General features: G+C 45.0%; 1 protein-coding gene across 3 annotated transcripts in view; it reads left to right on the top strand.

Moving 5' to 3' along the window:
* Positions 1–8,818, top strand: part of CLYBL (citramalyl-CoA lyase) — a 272,254-nt gene extending 263,436 nt beyond the window's left edge. For 2 of the 3 annotated variants that reach the window (XM_066380616.1, XM_066380614.1), the window contains one exon: positions 624–771. The gene's annotated coding sequence lies outside the window, so the exon portion shown is untranslated. Of the gene's footprint in view, positions 1–623; positions 772–8,799 lie in introns of those variants that run through there. The other variant, XM_066380615.1, reaches the window with a different exon arrangement.
* The last annotated feature ends 15,502 nt before the right edge of the window (positions 8,819–24,320 follow it).

Below are 24,320 nucleotides of genomic sequence, written 5' to 3'. Positions count from 1 at the left end.
CCACAGTGTTCATTTGTCCAGTTGACCCCATAAATAATTTTAAGAAAGGTTAGGATGAAGGGGATATATTTATTTCACTAGAAATCTGGTTTTTAAAGAAACAGATGGCATAGAAAAGTTGACTCGCTGTGACGTTGGTTTATATAGATAGCTCTAAAAATAAATCTTCAAAACTGATCACTGTTAGCCTCTACCATCAAAAATGAAGCATCCATAATCCCTAAACTGCTAGGTGGTGACCACAAAAGCCCGCGTCCTGGGTAAATGCTTTGGGTCAACAGTTACTAGCAATTAAAAAATAAATGTGCAGAAACACAAGACCATCCATTCTCCCCCCCCCCCTTTAGTTCCCCGTTTAACTGTTTGCCATTGAGGCCATTTCCCCCGTAAATGTATGGCCGGGACAGGGCCCCCTCAGCAATAAACTTGTAGCCTCTAAGAAGACACAATGTGGCAGTGCTGGTGCATATGGTCCCCTGCGAGATTTGCATCACATTAGAGATGCTGCTACAGGTCAGATGGGTGGTGTGGTTAACGGGCTTAGTAAAGCTGTTTTGAAGAGGTTAACCCAGCTTGTAGGAAGGGTAAATAAACATAACAACCAGCCATTCTTCCCTATTCAGCATGTGCTCTTATACTGAAGGCTAAAAGGGTATTGAAGCTGCGAAGGATCAACTTGTGTTTGCCAGAGGACGCCAATGAAATTTGAAACACCAACAATCAGAGATTTTGTTTCTGCTCCTCATTAAATCATGAGCTTTTGTGTTGAGACTTTGGACAACTGTTCTTTAAGAAATTAACAGAATGGGAAGTTTTAAACTCTACACCAACCTTTTCATGACCTGCACAGCAGCAAGGCTGCTACTCTTAGACAAACACTGCGGGGGAAGGCTGTTCTGTTTATTTAAATTTGTAAATAGAAAACAGTTGTTTTTTATTTTCATTTTTTTTACCTCCTCCTCTGCCCTTTTTGTTTCTTTTCTATGTAGCCCCTACTGTGTACCCCAGCCAGGGGTCCACTTTTCCCCCACCTCTTCTATTCCTACAGAAGGCCCCAGAGGGGAGTAGAACTGAAAGTTATATACAAGGAGAGGCACCATGGAACCAAAACCAAGTGGGGAGGCCCACACGCCATCATGCAACACCCACCCGCCCAGTGCGTGGCAGGAAAGGGGCAGTCCAGTTCTGACAGGGACACCAGAGGAAGGACAGCTCTGGAGAAACACATTCTCGAGACACCAACTAATATTCCCAAACATGGGATCCTTGGATACAGCTCTGAAACTGAGAATGGATGCACCGGGCGGGCCTGGCCTGCCTTGGGCAGTGGTGCATCGCCCCTCTTGGATGTACCCCCTGCAACCACTCATGAGAGCACTGTCACCCTTCACCGTGGTCGCTCTGTGATGCTTCAGAGTCAGCTGGGAAGGAAGGCGAGAGATAGCCCGATCCTCACGTGGAGGGACTACAAGGAGAAAGTTGGCATCTCAGCCAACTTTCGAGATGACTGGCCTCCAGCCAAACTGGGCTTCAGGACTGCGGACAGGGGCAGTGGGCGACAGTTACAGAAAAAGCAGCCCCCCACCCAACCCGGCTGTTGAAACTGCCTGTGTAGGCAGGACCAGGCAGACCGCTGTGATCAGAACACAGAGACACAGGACTGCTCAGAGGCAAAGGTCTCCTCTCATTCTGACTTGTCATATATATAATATACACACACAAAGCCCTGTCAGGGTGCTAAAAGTGTAGGCAGAACTAACTGGTCTCAAGCAAAAGAGGAAAATAAAAACCTTCCTTCATATTTCCCTCCCAAGCAACCCCCACTTCAGCCCACCTGCCCTTCCCATCTTCTGTGTTTATCCAAATACCCCTCCAGGCTCTGACAGGATGAAAGGGCAAGATGTTCTAGTCCCTACCTCAGTTACACCGCAACTCCCAAATCCTACAGGGGGCCCTCCACAAGCCAGGAGCTCACCGTGAGCCAAAGGTCCCCGTGAGGGAAGTTCAGATGCAGGAGTAAAGGCATTTGGACCTCGGAAAAGCAGTCCCCTCAGTCAGGTTGTCACCCCCATCACCATCAGGCACGACCAGCCATCACACCCTTTTATCAAGCTGCACTTTGTTCAAACAAAACCACCTTGCTGTTTAAATCTACCCAAGCATCAGATTATCACCTTCCTCATAACCCCTGGTCCTGATTATGGTAGGATCATGAGACAGGGACCCACTAGAGCCAAAAAATCTGTACCAAGTGCTCACTCTGATTGGAGGCTCTAGTGAGGGTCCTGGAAGAGTTTAGTCCAAGTCTGAGACTCACTGTGCCTCATTCCTTGAAGAACAAAACTCCAGGACAAGGAAATGCTGGGACACAAGGTATCACTCCTGTTTTCCCACCTGCATCTCTTTGGGAGTCAGGGGGAGGGAGGCAGGTTTCTCAGGAAGGGGAGGGGAGGGAGAGGGAGGACTGCGTGGACTGATCCCACTTGACACAATGGCAAAGCCTAAACTGGAGAATTCCTCTGAGCTAGGAATGGACCACAAAAAGAGAACTTTGCAGTAATCTGATTAATTAAAAACCATACCTGTTTATATTTTGTGTAGCTAATCACAAGCCGCTTGGCCATATCACCTCCCCCACCCCTCCCCACCCCCGTTATTAATTCTTGGGGCCTAAATTATGGGCAACACTATTAAAACATTATCAGAACTAATGAGAAACAATTACTTAGAAAATGAGCCTGGACAAGATTGAGTTGAGAACATCAGTGGTGATCACTGTAGATTAGTTTAATAAATCATCAGGTGCAAAGCAAGACTGACTGTATGTATGCAAAGCCCTGTCACTGGAAAATGAAATTGAGACTTTTTTTTGCATAATTTTTTCATTAATCTCAATAGGACCCGTGTGGTGGAGATTGTTTTATTCCCCTAATACCTTGCCTGGGGGAGGGTGCCCAATAATGTCTTCATTGTTTTACTGAGGTCTTAATGACAATCTGTGACAACCTCATTTTAATGTATAGAGGATTATATCGATACAATTCATGTTTTATTGAAATGGTGAGGGAAACTGGTGGAGTCAGGCACCGTCTCTGAGCAGGAGTTGGGAATTTCCCGGGCATCTTGGAGCCGCTCCTTTCAGATTTCCAAGTGCTCTACTGCTGGCTGCCCTGCCATCTCCTCCTCCAGGGACGGCTGGGAAAAGTGTCCACAAGGAGGAAAAACTTCACGTCTCCGGTTTAAATGTGAAAGTAACTCATTGCCTGGCATAGTTTGCTGGGCAAAGGGAAAAGACCATGTAGCCCCCCCTTTACTAAAATGTACGTGCTATTATTGTTATTAACACCTTTGCTCCCAATAGTTGTGCCAGAGTTCGGAAAACTGACTTTCATTGGAGACGTTGAATTTCTAACGATATCTTAAGAGATGAAAAAATTATACACGCTTTTTTTTTTTTTTTTTTAATTTGTAGAACATTCTGCTTTTACGGTTTCCATTTACATATCTTGGAAAGCTAAATGTCTTTGCGTTTCTATTTTTACCTCTAGTACTTGAAAGACAATTGATGGTACAAAACAGGTTATAAGATTATCAGCAGCATCTCGCTGCCCATTAATGCTGGCGAAGGTCACCGAGCCGATCTGCAACCGCAGAGCTTGGGACCCGGGCTCGGGGACACTGTCCTCCCAGCCCAGAGACCCACCCCCTGCGAAGTTTTCACATGCAATTCGGGGGAAAGTAATTAGTTGACCTCAACATTTAAATGTTAAAATCGTAGTCATTCTTTCCGTGCTTTATTTTAAATCGGGGTGGACGTGGTGTGGGGGTGGGGGTCTAAGAGAACAAACAAAAGGGAAAATAAATTACTTTCAAATACCTAACTTAGTACCTTAGTACTTGCGCAGTGGGACCGGGCAGCTTTTTGCTGTTCTGTGACGGGGTGATTTTTGTTGTTGTTGCAAGTTTGTTTACATTCCAGCAATTATTTGGCAGCCTGTCTCCTTCCGAATCAGTAAGAATTGCCAAGGACGAGAAGGAAGGAACCGAAACCACCGTTCGCGCCTTTCGTGGTCCTCGTTTGCTGCCGACCGAGCCCAGTTTCAGCTCAGGGGGCTGAAGCCTGCAGAATTTTTTTTTTTTTAATTTTACAAAATCTTTTTGGATTTGTTTGTCGCTCGCCCCTTACTTTTTTTAATTTTAGTTTTTAGTTTTGTTTTCCATTGAAAGTTCTGTTCGCCGCGTCTGACGGGAACGGCCGGCCAGCCAGGTGGAAGGCCTTGCGTCCGCGGGGCGGCCGGGTCCGTGCGCTCCGCCACCCGCGCTCCCGGAGGCCGAGGTCGGGGCGGCCCGGGGGAAGCCGGTGGCCGGGACTGCGGCCCCGCTCGCTCGCCCGCCGCGGGCCGCCCGGAGCCGGCGAGCCTGACGCGCAGCCCCGCTGTAATGGTGGCAGATCAAAGGCTATCCCGTGTCCCCGCGGAGCCCGGGACAATCCCGCGCCTTTGTGCGCTGTTGCTAGGAGCCCAAGAAACTAAGAGAAAGTGTCAGGAGCATGTTAATCAGACTCGTTACAGTGTTACAATAACGTCCCTCTCGGGTCTCCCAGGCCTCGAGCACCCCCGCGCACCTGGCGCACAGACCCGACACCTGCGCGGGGCCCTCGCGCCGGCCCTGGGGAGCCGCAGGCCCCTCCAGCTTGAAGTCGGCGCCTGGGGCAGGCGCACGGAGGACCCGGGGACCCTGCAAGCCGCAGGCACATCTCCCGCGTGCTGGGCTCCTGAACTGCAGCCCCGCGCCCTTAACCTGCCCAGGTCAGAGCCGGATCCACGGGCTCCGTGGCCCGCGGAGGACCCGGGTCCCTTGCTTTTCAGTCATTGAGTTGAATTGCCCACGTTAGTCAAACACGGTATCCGAATCTAGAGAAAAATTGATATTTCATTTCAGATAGCTTTTGGTTGAGAGTTTCTTCATAAAACTAAAATCAACTTTCAAATTTTCCTTTCAAATGCATAGTTTAAGTGGTAATTCCGAGTTTGATTTTTTTTTAAAAAATGAACACCTTGCTGAAAGGAAAGATTTCTCTGAAGTTTCTCAAGAGAATTGCTTCATTCATTCGTTCATTTACTCATTCAACAAACATCTGTTGAGCCCCACTGGTTGCCAGGCATTTAGTCTGGAAGTTTAGGACTCGTTCTGGGTGCACTTTTAAAATTAAGATGCCCTTGTGTGAAGTCAAAGGAGGCGCAAAGGTGTAAAATATTGTAAGATGTCAAAACCAAAATAAGTGCCGCTGGCTACAGTGGTGATAATAACAAGAGGTGCAAATGAACAATTTAAAACGTTTGAGCCTGACCTATGGTGGCGCAGTTGATAGAGCATTGACCTGGAATGCTGAAGTTGCTGGTTCAGAACCCTAGGCTTGCCCAGTCAAGGCACATACAAGAAGCAACTACTACCAACTGATGTTTCCTGCTCCTCCCTCCACCTTTCCTCACTCTCTCTCTCCTCTATCTAAAATCAGTAAATAAAATGTTTTTTAAAATAAAATGTTTGGAAAACTACACACCATATGCTTTAAAAAGCCAGCCACTTTCCCCCCCTGTTCCATGTCCTCGAGTCTTCCGGTCCATAGCAGAGCTCAGGCAGGCCGCAGCCCTGAAGTAGGGTCCTGCCCGAGGTGTGAGGTGCGAAGTCAGCACTGCATGTTTGCACACAGCCTGTCAGCCTTGCTGAGGGAACAAAGACTTTCTCGGTCCCAGCCGCTTCTCCCCTTGGCTTTATAACATGGAACTGGAAAGCTGTGCTCAAGCTTAAGGCAGAATTTGGCTGCTTTTCTCCAATATAAGCTCTTGTTCAGGAATCAACCCACTCAGGAAGGGCAGAAGAGACCACACTTCCAGAGTATAACTGCTGAACCTTAAGTCAAAGACAAGGCTTTCTATTACCATGTAGAGTAGAAAATCCACTTCTGAGTCACCTGTGCTTACCTATTAGAGGGGAAATCCTGTAACTGTTAGACCTCTCCATTGGTCAAAATCAATTTCTCTCTCATACTATTGTGCACCATGTAATGTCTAGAAAACTGGACATGGTCCTGGAGATTAAGCTCTGGAAGGAACTTGAAAGATTGCCTTCATTATATAAACAAAAGAGTTGATATACAGAAAACTCTAGCTTACAAAAAACAAGGGATAGCTGGTTTGCTCACTTGGTTAGAGAGTTATCCCCATACACCAAGGTTACAGGTTCGATCCCCCATCAGGGTGCATACAAGAAACAACCAAGGAATACACAAATAAGTGGAACAACAAATCAATGTTTTTCTCTCCCTTTCTCTCTCTCTCTCTCTCTCTCTCTCTCTCTCTCTCTCTCTCTCTAAAAATCAATCAGAATTTTTTAAAAGAAAAAAACAAGGGAGACTAGACACCAGCTGTCACATGATGTTAAAATGTCTAGCTAAAGGGGAGAAATTCAGCGAAACCAGATTTTTTTTTGTCCACATAAAGCTAAATAGCTGGTTTGGCTGTGTTTTGTTTTATTTTTAAGTAATGAATCAAACTGCCTTAGTTATTCAGACACAGAGTCAAAAGAAAAATGAACATTCTATTTCAGATAGCTTTCTGGTGGAGAGTTCCTTCAGGAGGAGACTACACACTCTAAATCTAGCTTACCTTTTTTTTTTTTAATGGGCTTTTTTTAGTTCCATGGAAGAAAGGACATAAAAACCAACACGAACTTCTGGCTTAGATTGCCTGGGAGAACTGTGTTAATAACCCAAGCTCCCAGATGAGGGAAGGAGCACATCCATCTCCTCCATGGGATTTCCAGAAACTGGAATTTCTGCGGCAGTTTCCAGGGGAGCTCTGTGGCTTCGTCCAGCCTGGTGTGAGGGAGTTCTGGCCACTGGGAGCCCCGCCTACAGGCAGCCAGGCTGTGTCCGGTTGCAGCGCCTGCTGCTCCTTCACAAAGCCTTTGTACAAGCTGTGACCAACCCCTCCTTCTCCTCCATACCCTACAAACTCCCAACTCTTCTTCAAGACACAACTTGAAGGCCACTTCTGTGCGGTCTCCCCAAATTCCCTGAGACACTTATTGGTTCTCCCCTGGTCCTTCCGTTACATTGGATCAGATTTCTGTTGTAGCACTGTGTGTGTGTGTGTGTGTGTCTGTGTGTGTCTGTGTGTGTGTGTGTGTGTATCCCCAGAACAATGTGATTGCTTTGCATCTCTGGGTCCCTCTCCTGCTCACCTCTCACCTCCAGCAGGAGCTTGATAAAAGTGTTCATTAAAATCAACAACTGAGCCCTGGCTGTGTAGCTCAGCTGGTTAGAACAACGTCCTGATATGCCCCGGTTCGTAAGTTCAATCCCTGTTCAGGACACATACAGGAATCAATCAATGAGTGCATAAATAAGTGAAACAACATATCGATCTCTCTTTCTCTCTCTCTCTCTCTCGCTCTCTCTTCCTTTCTCTCTAAAATCAATTTTAAAAATTAAAAAAAAGAAACTGAAAGTTCTTTACAAATTTTTAGGAACTGAGTTTTTCCTCTATCAGATACTTCAATTTTGATCCTGGATTTGTGAGTAATAGGTTGTGTTACATTCAGACAAGCCACTTATTCTCTCTGAGCATCAGTTTCTTCAACTATAAGAAGAATATTACCCGAATTTTCCCACCCCATCCTCCCTAGAAAGCCCCACTTTCCTCGGCTGCAGACAAAGGGCTCACACTTCCCCGGGCAGTGAGTATCTGGTGAATTTTATGTTATATATATTTTTAAGAATCCTTAAAAAAGAATCAATGTCAAATGAAACACTAAGTGGAACAATGAGTTGATGCTTTTCTCTCTTTCTCCCTTCCCCACTTCCTCCCTTTCTCTCTCAAATCAATGGAAGAAAAAAAATTTTTAATTAAAAAAAGAATGTCAAAGAAAGAGAAATAAACACCATAAATAAATAAATAAAGTACTTTTTTAAAAGCACCTAGCATAAAATAAAATAAAAATTAATAGGCCCTGGCCGGTTGGCTCAGTGGTAGAGCGTCGGCCTGGCATGCGGAAGTCCCGGGTTCGATTCCCAGCCAGGGCACACAGGAGAAGTGCCCATCTGCTTCTCCACCCCTCCCCCTCTCCTTCCTCTCTGTCTCTCTCTTCCCTTCCCTCAGCCAAGGCTCCATTGGAGCAAAGATGGCCAGGGCCCTGGGGATGGCTCCATGGCCTCTGCCTCAGGCGCTAGAGTGGCTCTGGATGCAACAGAGTGACGCCCCAGATGGGCAGAGCCTCGCCCTCTGGTGGGCAGAGTATCGCCCCATGGTGGGTGTGCCGGGTGTATCCCAGTCGGGCGCATGCAGGAGTCTGTCTGACTGCCTCCCCGTTTCCAGCTTCAGGGGGAAAAAAAATTAATAAAAGGTACCTAGCTCAGTGCATAGCAGGTATTCAGCAAAGGTCAAATGATTCCCATCCTGGTGCTAGACCTGTGCTGCAGTCCGGATGGGAATCCCCCTGCAACAAAGCTGGCTGGAAAGTGACCGTTGAGTGAACCCCGTTTTCTCATTCACTTTTATTGACAGGTAAAGGGTATGTTCTTCCAGGAAAACGGATTGGTGCAGCCAATCCCTGGACATTCTAGTTATGGCAGCACACTGGACAGACATGCGCCTCCCAGGGGAGCTTTAGGTTTGTGTTGTTGTTGTTGTTCAGACTCTCCTAGTCCCACTCCTGGACTAGAGAAATGTCTTTCAGTACAGAGCCGGTCTGACTGGAAACTCATGTTAACATTTGGTCCAACCCCTGATTTTGTAGACGGACACTGGAGCCCTGGAGGAGTATGCAGTACTGATTGCAGACTGAAGGGGGCTTCATTCACACAGAAAAAATACAATGTGAGTGCCTCCTGGAGTGGTGTGAATACGGGCCCTTTTAGTGGACTTGCCCAAGGTCACACAGCTGACAAAACCAAGCCTACAGCCAAAGACTCAAAGTTAAACAGCTAAACCACACAGCTCCACACCCGAGAATTACCCAGATTTATAGTTTCAAGTTAAGTTCTCCACTAAGGAAGCTCCTAATGAGTTTTTTTGAAACAATAATAGCGGAAGCCTATTTTTCAACAACTGGCATACTCATAGACAGTACCTGACAGACAAAAGTATTTGAGCTCCTGACAGTCAAACAACTAGACATCAAACTTAACCAGGAGGCTCTGCCCCCAAGCAAGTACCACCCTGCAGTAGGCGTACACGGCCCCCTGGCCCCTGTGGGCCCTGATCCCTTCCCAGACTGCACAGCCCCTCAAACATATTGCAAGGTTGTCCACCAGAGACTGGCCTAAATGGCTAGAGAATGTCTTGGGTGGTCTGGAGTCCCAATGTGGGGGTGGTGGTGAAGGAACAGGACCCTGACCTCACGGACAGAGGGTGCACTCACCAAGCAGTGTCCGCTCTCTGGGCCTCCTCTTGGCTCTGGCCTCACCCCTGCGGCCCCATCCTCCACGGCCTTCCTCATTCTATGTGTCACTCACTGCTCATTCCACCTCCTCCCGCTGTCGGCTGTGGCCTGCTTCCCCATGCCTCTTCCTGCTTCTTACTATTTTCCCTGTCTTCCTCTCCTCACAATTTCAAAAGTAAAGTTAGTAAATGTAGGAAAGAAAAACTTTTTCTTAAATTCTGTAGTTTTTTTTCTGTAAAACAGATCATTTTTTTTCTAATTCTGTCTCCACGTTTGGGATGTAAACCTAGCGTCTTGAGCTGCTTGCAGGATGCCCCGCCGTCCTTCCTCTTCTGTGAACTTGGCACAGGAAGTTGATTAGCCCATTTCAGTGCACAAAGCCTGAGTGCAGAGGACAGCTCGTGTTGTACTTTGGGAATCAAAGTAGAAATGTCAATGAGGCTGCTAATTATTCAGTAAATTAAATATTGCTGCCAAAGCTACTATTCCTAATGTCCTACATTTAATCACGCTGTCTTAATGCAAAGCCAACATGGAGGTTCTGTTTAAACGATAAAGAAGATGAGGAGCCGTCAAATCAGTATTGGTTCTTTACATTTGAATAGAAATTATTTAAGTACACAGCCTGAAACTCACATGGAAACCCGGAATGATGGTTATAAATAACAAAGTTTAAGGATATAAAATTTGATTTCTATCCTGCTCTTAACCTTATTTCTTCGGGAGTGGAGTAGGGGAACATTAACAGAAAGATAATAAATGATTATTTATAAAACCAGATATTTTCAAATTATGACAAACATTCCATTTATATTATTAAGGTGTAACCTCCCTTTTAAAAAAATCATTTGTTACAACCTTGCTTCGCTAAAAACCTTAAAAACAAAACAATTTTTGTGTCATCTAAGGCATTTTAAATTGTGAAATGTATGTGTGAGAATATTCAAGGTAAATATTTTAAAATAAATAACAAATGAATGGGTCACAAATTTGCATGTACTGCCTCTGAAAACGAGAACATTTAAAATGGTTCGTTCAAATGGTGCCATTGGCCTTTTTCCTTCCTTCCCACGAAGCATCTGTGTTAGATTAGTACTCAGAAAAGAGAGTATGTTTTCATAGCCTCTGGTGCTGCATTTATAAAAATTGTGATGATTCTAGGACGGCACCTTCATTTTCTGAATTTTCAAAACTTACCCCCTTTTCCTCTTTTGTTTTCTTTCAGCAAAACAAAGATGAAGAACCCCTTTAAGAAATTTTATACATTCCCACAAAGCCCCAGTTTGTTGACCTTCAGGCCACAGAGCAAAACCTTTCTTTTAAGTCAAGCATTCCCCATTGGGAAGCGCTCCAGCTTTTTCTTTTTATGAGGAATTTTAACTGCTGGACTTAATTTAATTATTGTATTTTGTACATAACTCCCAGAAGCCCCAGGGCATGAGCTGGACATTTTTTCAAAACTTTCAAATGAAGATCTTTAGAAATGCACATTGCTGATGGTAACGTTACTTCTTTCCACTTGTATTTCTAATCTAAATACCGAACATGGATCCTCCTGTTTCCTGATTTGTTTATGGAGAAGTTCCAACCGCAGTATCTCTTGGCCACATACACTCTTACTGAGTAGACACAGGATATAGTCATTTGAGTCCTTACTGTGGACACATAGGTTTCATAACAAGAAAATAAAAACCATCTCCAGTTTAATTACATTTGAAAAAGTTGTTGGTAACATAGTCTTCAAAAAACAGTGTTCCTAGGTGGATAATGCCTTGAACTCAGTTGCATGCTGGCCCCAGATGGCAGTCTGCCACCCCCTCTCTGTACAGTTTGTATGAGGTGCTCCCCCCAACATAAACAGCTCTTCCTGGACCCCAGCAGAGGCTCATGTGTGAACTCACACACACACACACACACACACACACACACACACACACACACACGGAGTTGTCATCCTAAGCCAATAGCAAAGATTCAATATCTTCATCAAAAACTTGACCACATCCTGACTCTTAAAGGTAAAAAAATTTTTTTGGTAATCAATGAAATGTGGGATCAACATAAAATTTTTGAATTCATAAGCTCTGCCCAAAATACTTCATGAGGGGTTTGGGGTCACTTATGAAGTAAGTTTTATTTTAGAACTTCTGAGATCTCTGAATTTAGGAAGATATTTTAGAGCAAAATTATCTGAGAGGTGATCTGATTTTCTTATTTACTTTGATTTAATTTTAAAATAATAGAGCCCCGGCTGGATAGCTCGATTGGGTAAAGCACTGTCTCAATGTGCATAGATTGGCAGTTTGATCCCCACTCAGGGCACATATAGAAACAGATGGATGTTTTTATCTCTCTCATTCTCCTTTTCTTTCTCTAAAATCAATAAATAAATTTAATTTTTTTTTAGATTTTATTTATTCATTTTAGAGAGAGAAGACAGAGAGACAGAGAGAGAAGGGAGGGAGGAGCAGAAAGCATCAACTCCCATATGTGCCTTGACCAGGGAAGCCCGGGGTTTCGAACCGACGACCTCAGTGTTCTAGGTCAATGCTTTTACCCACTGCACCACTGCAGGTCAGGCTAAAAAATTTTTTTAAATAATCAAAATCACCATTTTGATGCCAAAGAAGGACTTGAGAGATCATCTAGGCCAGGGGTAGCCAACCTTTTTATACCTACCGCCCACTTTTGTATCTCTGTTAGTAGTAAAATTTTCTAACCGCCCACCGGTTCCACAGTAATGGTGATTTATAAAGTAGGGAAGTAACTTTACTTTATAAAATTTATAAAGCAGATTTATAGCAAGTTAAAGCATCTAACAATAATTACTTACCAAGTAATTATTTGTGTCAGATTTTCGCTGTTTGGCAGAATAAATCTTTATAAAACAACTTACTATAGTTAAATCTATCTTTTTATTTATACTTTGGTTGCTCCGCTACCGCCCATCATGAAAGCTGGAACACCCACTAGTGGGTGGTAGGGACCAGGTTGACTACCACTGGTCTAGGCCAATGGTTCTGGACCTTGGCTGCATATTAGAATTACCTGTGCATTAAGTAAATACCAATGTCTGGGCCCCACTGAGAATCATTAAATAAGGGTCTAGTCTGACCTGTCCTTTTGCAGTTAAAAAGTGAAACTATCAAACAAAACCCTGAAAGATTAAGTGTGCCTTTTATATTAAACATCTAAGTGTGCCTTTTATATTAAACATTTATATTAATCATGTTGTATATAAAACTACAACATGATTTGGGAACGCCTGGCCATGATAAACTTTAAAAAGCAAACTTATTTAAAACAAATAAGTTTCCTTAATTACATTTTAGGCCACATGAATTGTAAAATAGTTGATTGAGTCTTCCCATGTAACATGCTTTCTAATTTTACACACATTCACATCCCTGACTAATCACAGAAAAGATTGGAACAGCCATAGCTTCAAAACGCTTCACATTTAATTTTTAAAATAAGATACATTTGTATGGATGGCTGCCATTCTATAAGTTTCACTTAAAAGTTTGACTTCTTTAGTGGCAGCATCATGCATCATGACTATTATTCTGAGAATTTATTTTTCTTACATATCATTAAAACATATAGGCAAAAGTAATCTTTGTCCTAGAGTCATCTGAAGAATTCAAGACACTTAAACTGTAAAGCTTTACTCTGTACAGTTTTCATAAAAATGGAGGCAAAGATCTTAACATATGGTGACAGAAAAAGATTTGACTTTGGGTGGTGGACATAAAAATGCACTATACAGATGATGTATTATAGACTTGTACGCTTGAAACCTATATAATCTTATTAACCAGTAAATTTAATTTTTAAATAATGGAGGCAAAGGGAAATCAGTCAAATAACTCCTCCCAGTGAGTCCCATGGTCCCGGGGGGGGGGGGGCAGGAGTGATCTTAGCCACCATCTCTGATGGCTTCAAGAGAGCCAGAGAGGCCATGCTGAGCAAGGGCTCCTTCTAGTGAGAAACCGCAGCTGGGGCCCAGTGGGCCTTGAAGCCATCTTTGTAAAAGCTTACTTACCCTCACCCTGCCTTCGCTAAGAACAGCACCTCCCTCACTCTTCTTTCCTGCTCCCCCAACCTGCCTCCTCCCCTCTCCCCAACAGGGATGGTGGATTTGCAGGTCACCAAAGGAAAGAGACAGCTCCAGTCCCTTTGACTTGAGGACCTGGTCTTCTCCAGGACCTCTCCTGAGAGATCCAGGATGCTTTGATCTCAATTATTTGCCTTGCACTAAAAGACGTTGGTTGGCCACTCCTCTAAGATACTAATAAGGCCAGGACCTGGGATCCGAGATGCAAACCTTTTTTTTTTTTTTTAAGTGAGAGGAGGGGAGATAGCTACTTTTAGTGGCTGAGGCTGATGCTATCCCCAGCACCCAGGCCAAAGCTAGAACCCATCACACCTCTGGCTGCAGGACGGGAAGAGGAAGAGAAGGGAGAGGGAGTGGGAGAGAAGCAGGTGGTCACTTCTCCTGTCCTTGGCCAGAATCAAACGTGGGATGTCTGTACCCTGGGTGGGCACTCTATCCACTAAGCCAACAGGCCAGGGCCTTTTTTCTTAACCAAGGGATTGAGATGCAATCATTAAAGCTATTAAAGCTATAGAGTTACTATACAATGCTAGTTAGCATATGACAGACCTGCATAGGATACATTCACCCATTCACTCCTCCAGCTGATATTTACTGAGCTTCTATTATGTGCCTGTGGGCTAAGAGAGTAGCTCTGGAGATGGCCCTGTGGCCCCAATGCCAGTAGTTCTATCATAAGTGAAAGCAGAATGGGCAGCTGAGGACTTTCTTATTCTGGCTCTTCCCCTCCCCCAAGTATCCTTATTATTCTAATTATTCTTCATTATCCTTTACAACAAACATGCAAATTAACAAAGAATCTAGCTTTAGGTCTGATACCAAAAAAAGGAACAAAAAGGAAGAAATCTAAAGGTAAATTTTCATGCAGCCACAAAAGAAGAATGTTTACAGAAAGTTTAAAATTTTTTAATGGCAAGGAAAACTGCTGAACACAGTAATGTAAATTGTTTTGCCTATCAAATGTATGTATATATTAATCATTTTTTTGAGTGATAATCTCCAAGGGCCAGTGGCAGTGTGACCAAGTACAATCCTCTTTTAAAATATTTGGCAATGTGTATCAACAGACTTATTGTAATTTTCCAATTTTTTCATTAAATATATGTTGCCTGGATTGTGGTGGCACAGTGGATAAAGCATTGACCTGGAATGCTGAGGTCATCGGTTCGAAACCCTGGACTTGCCTGGTCAAGGCACATATGACAAGTAAGCAATGAATAAGTGAAACAACTATGAGTTAGACTTCTTGTTCCTTCCCTTCTCTCTCCTCTCTCTGTAAAATCAATAAATAAAACCTTTAAATATATATGTGTCAAGTTTTTTTTTTTAAATCAAGGTAAAGCTAATTACAAATAAAAATCTTAATTACACCTAAAAGCTCTGAATAGAGGGGCCCCAGCAGGTGGTTTCCATATAAGCTCAAACATGCCGCTGTCAGGCCTGAGCTCAGACGGCCCAGCGGCTCCTTCTGACCTGGGAACCACGGTCCCTTCCAGTGCTGAGAGTCACATAATCCAACAACCGGTTCTCTGCCCTAAAGACTGTTTCAACTATATATAAAAAAAAGATATACCGAAAGGTAGTTTATTATTTCATGTATTTAATACTTAAATAAGAACAATAAAAAGAGGTACAGAAAACTAGATTATATTATAAAAAAGAGTTTTAAAATATTAATGAAAAAATATTAATAATACCTGACAAAAAACAATAAAACTGTTATTTAAGATGTTTTCATATTGCTTCTTGATTGGCGTCCTCACTTGCACTTGTTTTCACCTGTGCACCTCATGAACATCACTGTGGGCGCTTAGAATACACTGTTGGGCAGATGAACGTTAGAAGGAGGAAGGAATGTAAATTTGTGATTTCCACATCGGGTGGTTACCCAGGCGCCCATCTTAGGGAAAACTCTGACTACAAGTGCCATTTTAACTACTGGTTTGCCGAACTCAACCAAAAATTAGGTATCGGTTCTGCCAAACCGGTATGAACTGGCTGAATCCCACCACTGGTCATTTCTCACCAGGGAGAGGGGCTCGGCTGTCCTGGGTAGTAGGAAGCTCCCAGGATTTACAAGAAAGTGACCTGAGTTCCAGTCCCATTCTATCACCCAATCACAGTGGGTTCTTGAAAAGAGCCTTTTCCTTCTCTGGAAGGAGAGAAGTAGGATGCAGTCAGCAGCCTTAGAGCATCAGAAAAGCAGTGGAGGGAACTTTTGAGATACTACAGTGGTAGGAAAAATATCCTGAAAAATACTCCAGTCCAGCTGCCCAGGCTCAGAATTCCTTCTTCCAGGGCGGAGGGCCGATCTGTTGTTCACATAGCTGGACCTGGTGCAGTGATATGGTATGGAGGAGGGTGGCTCTCTGGCCATTTGTGGATCATTCCTCTTCCAAGCAGCACACCAGGCAAAGCCTTCAAAGAGAGAGCAGGAGCCGAGCGTACTATCTGTCATCACTGAATTAGGCTTGAAGCTTTTCATATAACAAAAGGGGATGGGACAGCCAGCCCTACCTCGCCCAATAATCTTCCATCAGCTCTGTACCAGAAGTGCTTTCTCTTCAATTTAAATATTCGATTTGACTAATATGGGCAACCAATGCCCTGGGTCAGTAAAATAGAAATAAAATAGCTGTTTACAACTTTATTTCATCACAGAGTATGGTAAAAAGGGAATCAATAATCTGGTATTACTATTTTTTTAAATTTTTTTTATTTATTCATTTTTAGAGAGGAGAGAGAGAGATGAGAGACAGAGAGAGAGAGAAGGGGGAAGGAGTTGGAAGCATCAACTCCCATATGTGCCTTGACCAGGCAAGCCCAGGGTTTCGAACCAGTGACATCAGCATTCCCAGGTCGACGCTTTATCCACTGCGCCACCACAGGTCAGGCCTGGTATTCTTTTTTTAAAAGAGACAAGTGTGAAGTTTAACGAATGTCAAGGTCATTTTTCTATATCTATTTTTATGAGGTTGGAATTCAACCACAAAGACAGAAAGTTTCCCTACTTTGTTCATTCCTGGCCTCTAGCACAATGCTTGCCCTTTATATATTTTCATTGAATGAGTCATTTAATGAATTAATGAACAAAGGAGAGATGTTCTCTCCGTTGTGTTAGATACTGAGGACACAGAGATCTGTAACTCAGAGTTACACTCCTAGAAGCCCACTCTAGTGGTGGTGCCAGACGAAATAGAAAAATGACTCAAGTACAAACGCCATTGATTCCTAAAATCATCCCACTAAGAGTCAGTATTCATGTTTCAGCTCTTCTTGTGTGTCATAGTAAAACCTGATCCCTTCCTTCGAAGTTCACAGTCTGGCCTGGACAACAAACGCAGAGCACAGAAAGCACAGTACCACACGGAAAACAAAACAGACATCTGTACACTGTGGAGAGGCAGCTCATAGTCATTTAGACTCAGGCATCAGACTGCTCGAGTTCACAAAGCTGTGTGACCTTGGACAAGTTGCTTAACCCCTCTGGGTTTCATCGTCCCATTTGTAAAAATGCATATAATACTGGGACCAATTTCATAGGGCTTTAAATGTTTGTTTGTTTTTTAATTTACTGATTTTAGAGAGAGAAGAAGGGGGGAGAGAGAGAGAGAGAGAGAGAGAGAGAGAGGAACACTGGTCTATTCTTATATGTATATGTGCCCTGACTGGTAATCAAACCTGCAACCTCTGCATATCGGGACAATGCTCTAACCAACCAAGTTATCCAACCAGGGCTCATAGGGCTTTTATGAAGAGTACTTATCTTGTAAAACACTCAGATAGTGCCAAACCCATACTAAGTACCAAATATAAATATACATGAAATAAATCTTTCCTCTATTCTCTGAATCTTATTTTAAATTTTTTTATTGACTTGAGAGAGAAAGAGGAAGGGAGTGAGAGAAGCATCAACCCACTGTTCTACTCATCTATACACTCATTATTGGTTGACTCTTGCATCTGTCCTGATGAGGGATTGAACCTACAACCTTGATGCATGGGGACGATCCTCTAATCCATTAAACTACTTGGCCAGGCCTAGTGTCTGAATTTTAAACTCTCAATAAGAACTGCTGTCTGGCCTGACCGGAGGTGGTACAATGGATAAAGTGTCGACCTGGAATGCTGAAGTTGCTGGTTCGAAACCCTGGGCTTGCCTGGTCAAGGCACATATGGGAGTTGATGCTTCCTGCTCCTCCCTGTTTCTCTCTCTCTCTCTCCTCTTTCTCTCTCTAAAAATAAGTAAAATTCTAAAAAATATTATAAAATAAAATCTTAAAAAACAAAACAAAAAACTGTTGTCTGGCCTGACCAGGCAGTGGTGCAGTGGATAGAATGCCAGACTGGGACGTGGAGGACCCAGGTTCGAGACCCTGAGGTCACCAGCTTGAGCACAGGCTCATCTGGTTTGAGCAAGGCTCACCAGCTTGAGCCCAAGGTCGCTGGCTTGAGCAAGGAGTCACTCGGTCTGCTGTAGACCCCTGGTCAAGGCACATATGAGAAATCAATCAATGAACAACTAAGGTGCCACAACAAAGAATTAATGTTTCTCATCTCTCTCTCTTCCTGTCTGTCTGTCCCTCTGTCCTTCTCTCTGACTCTCTGTCTCTGCCACACACACACAAAAAAAACCAAAACAAAAAACAAAAAAAACTGTTGTCTGACCTGTGGTGGCACAGTGGATAAAGCATCAACTTGGAACACTGAGGTAGCTGGTTCGAAACCCTGGGTTTGCCTGGTCAAGGCACAAATGGGAGTTGATGCTTCCTGCTCCTCTCCCTTTCTCTCTCTCTCTCTCTCTCTCTCCCTCACTCTCTTCTCTCTCTAAAAATGAATAAATAAAATCTTTAAAAAAGAGAAAGTTCATGAAAAAAAAAACTGTTTGGCTTTCTCTTTGTGCATACCTTATTCTTCTTCCCTGATAGGACTTGTGACTAGATGCAATTCTAAAGCAGTAGACTCAGCTTAGTAAGGGAAGAAAAGATTAGATTTCTATCTGTTTGCGTAACATAATGAACAACTGGCTGGAAGAAAAAAAATTCTCAAAGCCAGGAGATACCTAAAACAGTGTTAGAATTCATTCCAACAACCACTACTTTTCCTGCCTGGTACAGGACAAACATTGGCAATCATATTCAATATCCTTTCTAACTGAAACTAAATTAAGATTCAGAATTACTTTCAAGACAGGGCCCCAGGCAGTAACTGCTGACCAGGGTCTGTTGGTGTCTCTGGCCTAAACCTTACCTTCTGGACCTGAGGGTTGTTTTCCCCAGCCCCCTGCTGCCAGAGCCACCGTGTGACTGCCCTTCTCCCGTGACCGAAGCTCCCCAATGCCCTGCAAGCCCCGCTCCTGAGAGAACACCGTGGAGCAGCTTTTCCTTTGCCCTCACTTGTGGGTCCGTGGTCACTAGCTAACGCTGTGACCTCAGCTATGCCAGTTACCTGACCTTCTCTGAGCCTCCAAGTCCTCCCAGGTAAACGGAACTTCCCTCTCGGACTGTTGCAGATCACATGCTGTACGTAACTGAACCCCGCTGGAGCAGGCTCTCAAGAAATGGTAGATGCCATCGTCACTAAGCCCAACTCATCCTCCCACCAGCCGGGAATAGTGCCTTTATGACTCGACCCCCAGGGTCCTGGCACAATGTCAGACAGGGCTGGTCGCTCCTGTTTCAGCCACTGCTGCCCCCCAGTCCACAGTAACTGTCATGAACTCCAGGTCACATGAGCTCAGACACTTAGAAAGAGGGAAGCGCCAGCGGGGACAGCAGGGGTGCGGGGTTGGGCGGGACACGCAGGAGCTCCACCACGGGCCTTACTGGGAAACGATGGAGGGGCTTTGGAGGAGACGTTTTACTCCCATAAACAGAGAGGCGCCTTCCCTCGTGGACTAGGGGTGAGACCAGGTGGACAGCACCCTCCTGTCTGCCTTCTCTGGCTCCTCTTGATTCAAGGTGGACTTACTCCTTTTCTGGAGCCACTCTCATTGCCTCCTCCCAGCTGAACCTTGGTATGGAGGTCTCAAATATGAGTTCTTGTCCACTCTTCAGCTGGGAAGGTTCTTGCCTAAGAAGCTTAGCCTTGGCCTTCTCCCTCTGCCTCTCCTCTCTGACCGTCTCCCTCTGCCTCTGCCTCTCCTCTCTGACCGTGTCCCTCCGGGACTCCGCGTCCTCCCTCTGCCTCTGCCTCTCCTCTCTGACCGTCTCCCTCTGCCTCCGCCTCTCCTCTCTGACCGTCTCCCTCTGCCTCTGCCTCTCCTCTCTGACCGTGTCCCTCCGGGACTCCGCGTCCTCCCTCTGCCTCTGCCTCTCCTCTCTGACCCGTCCTCCCTCTGCCTCTGCCTCTCCTCTCTGACCGTCTCCCGCCGGGACTCCGAGTCCTCCCTCTGCCTCTGCCTCTCCTCTCTGACCCGTCCTCCCTCTGCCTCTGCCTCTCCTCTCTGACCGTCTCCCGCCGGGACTCCGCGTCCTCCCTCTGCCTCTGCCTCTCCTCTCTGACCGTCTCCCTCCGGGACTCCGCGTCCTCCCTCTGCCTCTGCCTCTCCTCTCTGACCGTCTCCCGCCGGGACTCCGCGTCCTCCCTCTGCCTCTGCCTCTCCTCTCTGACCGTCTCCCTCCGGGACTCCGCGTCCTCCCTCTGCCTCTGCCTCTCCTCTCTGACCGTCTCCCGCCGGGACTCCGAGTCCTCCCTCTGCCTCTGCCTCTCCTCTCTGACCGTCTCCCTCTGCCTCTGCCTCTCCTCTCTGACCGTCTCCCTCTGCCTCTGCCTCTCCTCTCTGACCGTCTCCCTCTGCCTCCGCCTCTCCTCTCTGACCGTCTCCCTCTGCCTCCGCCTCTCCTCTCTGACCGTCTCCCTCTGCCTCCGCCTCTCCTCTCTGACCGTCTCCCTCTGCCTCTGCTTCTCCTCTCTGACCGTCTCCCTCTGCCTCTGCCTCTCCTCTCTGACCGTCTCCCTCTGCCTCCGCCTCTCCTCTCTGACCGTCTCCCACTGGGACTCCGCGTCCTCCCTCTGCCTCTGCCTCTCCTCTCTGACCCGTCCTCCCTCTGCCTCTGCCTCTCCTCTCTGACCGTCTCCCTCTGCCTCTGCCTCTCCTCTCTGACCCGTCCTCCCTCTGCCTCTGCCTCTCCTCTCTGACCGTCTCCCGCCGGGACTCCGCGTCCTCCCTCTGACTCCGCCTTGGCCCTGTCTTGCCATATATATGTGTGTGATATCTCCCTACCATTACATGGAGGGGCAGGTCCTACTTCCCCCAACCAGAGAAAGAAGCCTTGCACCTTTTGGACCCAGTCCATGCTCAAGGACAGCAAATTAGTCAAGGGCTGGCAACTCTCAGTTATCCGTGGGACAGCTCGTGACCCTCTTCTCTTCCCCGTACCCACCAGTCTTTCTAGACCCAGCCTGCGAGTCAACTCCTCCAAACACAGGGCCCTTCGTGTAAAGGCTCTGTCAACATTGCTACGGGAGGCTTCTCTTCGCAGAGTTTACAAGTCAGCTGGGAAACAAAATGAGCCCAGGCGGAAAGGTGCCTTACAAGGGAGCACATCTGGGCAGGGAGAGGGGGGTACAAAGACTCCGCATTCAAATCTTGGCCAATTTAAAATCGGCATTAAAAACGGATTTGTGTGGAATGCAGCCGCTTCCTTTAATTGCTCCAAATAAATATCCTGCATAATTTTCAGTCATATATTACCAGGAAGTGCTTAGGGGCATTGTTTGCTGAGAAAGGTGTTAACATAAATTGAAACTCCTTTTTGCTCAGAGCTGGGTCCTGAAAGTTCATGCAGTGAGAAACATTTCTTGCCGTGCACAACTGTGAATGGTATATAAAATTAAATTTTCTGCTTAAAATCTGCATTGTTGGGCCTCCTGCTGGTTGCCACCATCTTGCTGAAATAAGATACTATTTGTAGTAATGGCAGCGAAGGAAAGCTGTTATCATTGATTGTAAACTGGCTTCACTCCTACGGCTGAAAAAATCTGGAGAGCTTTATTGTGCAAACATTGCATTTTCTGTACAAATATTACAGAGCAAAGCTTCACTAGCGATTCATCAGCCAGGGTGCAAAGGGGTTTATAACGTGACCCCAACAGCCCTGAATCTCCCGCACACCCAACACCGGGCAGCAGCTAGGGCTCGGCAAGGTGGCCTGAGCCAGCAGGAGCACGAGACGGGCATATATAATCGTCTGCTGCGTTTTTAATTTAAAAAATATTTTTCTTCACCAGGCCATTACTGCTTGAAAGAGAAAGGAAGATAAAGGAAATGATGAGGCCTAGGAAGACTTCACATTTCAGAGCCCACCTGCCCCCACTTCTGCCCCAGGAAACCGGCAGCTTTGCCTTTTAAGGATTTACACCACCACCCGCAGCCCCTGTCTCCCTGACCGGCAACCTCCGAGGCCAGGTTCTGAGAATCAGCCTCATGAAAATCAACTACAACTCTGCACAGCATTCCTGATAGAGGGGTCCAAGTTTTAGTAATTTTAGTTGATAAATGCAGGATCTGAAACAAACAAAAAAATAATAAATATTTATTCTTTTTCCTAGGAAGATGTGTACGCAGAATTAGAACCCCGAGGGTTAGCTTTTCATCACTCATTTCCTCCAGTTTTCTCTGTACAAGTGAAGGCTCTCCAAAAGTCAACAGCTGCCCCGGCGCACATGAATATTGTTTACTGCCTTCTAACCATTAGAATAGATTGTCCCTCTCTTCCATTTTGTTAATCATTTTGTTGCTTGGGTGATACAAAATAAGCTTTGACTGACAAAGAAATATGGGGTAGGGGGAAGAAGAAAGATTTAGCAAAATAATTGATCTATAGTGGTATAGCTCATATCTCGACAAATAAAAATGAAGCCAAGACGAACCGACTTCTTAAGGAACAACCTAGTCTCAACACAGCGCATTTCACCAAATCTTTCCCTAGAAAAGAGCACAAAGGTTACAGGCGAAGCCAGTGCTCCAGTAGAATAAAGGCAGCCATTTCCTCCGAGGAAGCAAATGCCACGGAAGTGGGTGGGGGTGCATGGCAAGTTCAAAGGCACAGACCACCTGGAAGGCCCTAGCTGAAAGGCGTGGAATCTCACACAACACGCAGGGTTTAGAGTATCCTTTTGCAGCTTCTTTGTTCAAAAAGCCAATCTTAGGTATTCATATCCATTCACCTAAGCTGGTCTTACCTGTGGGGAAAAGACCTGTGCATACAAACAGGAAGTGCCCAGTGGGGTTCCTGACCCAATCCCCCAATATACTGACTTGCCTATAGAATAGAGTTTAGGGAAACTAAAACTGGGTTACTTCTGTTTCAATTGTATAACTATTAAATAAATTAAAATAATTTTAAAATTTATGAATTTACACGCTTTGAAAATTATACTACTGGCTTTCTTTTTCCCCTCTAAACTTCTCTTATATTTTCTAGTCTTTCATAGTCTCCATGAATCTAACTAGCCCTAACCTGAGCTTCTACATGGTCACTCAGTGGGTAAAATAAAAGGTAATCTGTTTTTGCGGTGTTTTCCCCTTTACTTATCATCCCTCTCCATGCCCTCTATTTGAAGACCAATAATAAAATCAGTTGCAATATTTCATTCATTTATTCAGTAATATGTCTTGAATTTATTGGGTGCTAAGAGCTAGGCTATTAATCCTCTTTTATTCAAAAGTTCTGCCAGCCTAAAGAATACTTCAGAAGTCTCAGCTACGGCTCTGGCCAGGTGGCTCAATAAATAAAGCATCGTCCCGGCATGCGGAGGTCACCAGTTCAACCCTTGGGCAGGGCACTTCAGAGAAGCAATCAATGAGTACACAACTAAATATGTAGAACAACTAAGTGGAACAACAAGTTGATGTTTCTCTCTCACGCTCTCTTCCCCTTTCTTCTTTCCCCTCAAAACAATGGAAAATTAAAACAAAGCAAAACAAAAAACTCTCAGCTATACTGTCTTTTGAACTTGTTTGGGGGGGATTTGAAGATCCCAAAAGAAACTACAGAAGGAACTTGCAACTGATTATGCCTCCTTCTCCCAACTTCACTTTCCTCCTTTGTCTCACTTCTTGCCTCCTCCAAGGTAACCAGGCATCCTGGTTTTCCACAGTGCTCTGCTGCTCACAGCATTGCTTTCTATGACTCCATTAGCTCCTCTAATCTTGACTAAAGATGGAATGCTTGACCTCCCCATGTCTCTGCCCAAACTTGGCACACATTCTTGCTCTTGGCTTCCATTGATTTCTTTAAATAGGCATCAATTGTTTGTTTCTATAAGAAAAATCATCAACAATATTTCAATGATTGTCCACAGTTTGCAGCATGAAGATATAATGCCCGGGCTAGATATCTTATTTGGTTAGAGCATCGTCTCAATATACAAAGGTTGTGAGTTGACCCCAGGCCAGGTCACATAACTAAGTAGAACAACAAATGAATGCTTTTCTCTCTCTCTTTCTCTTTTCTCTCTCCTCCTTCCTTTCCTCTGTTTTTCTAAAATCAATCAATCAATTAAAAAAAAAAGACATTATGCCTGTCTTTGTGTAGGGCACAAAAAGTCAGTGATAGGAAGGCACATCTAAAAATGACTCAAGATTTAGCCTGACAGGGCGGTGGCGCAGAAGATAGAGCGTCGGACTGGGATGCGGAAGGATCCAGGTTCGAGACCCCAAGGTCGCCAGCTTGAGTGCGGGCTCATCTGGTTTGAGCAAAAAGCTCACCAGCTTGGACCCAAGGTCGCTGGCTCCAGCAAGGGGTTACTCGGT

The sequence above is a fragment of the Saccopteryx leptura genome, chromosome 4 (assembly GCF_036850995.1).
Source record: "Saccopteryx leptura isolate mSacLep1 chromosome 4, mSacLep1_pri_phased_curated, whole genome shotgun sequence".
NCBI classification, from domain to species: domain Eukaryota; kingdom Metazoa; phylum Chordata; class Mammalia; order Chiroptera; family Emballonuridae; genus Saccopteryx; species Saccopteryx leptura.
The sequence above is the reverse complement of the archived record's forward strand: the minus strand, read 5'-3'. Positions and strand labels throughout refer to the sequence as shown.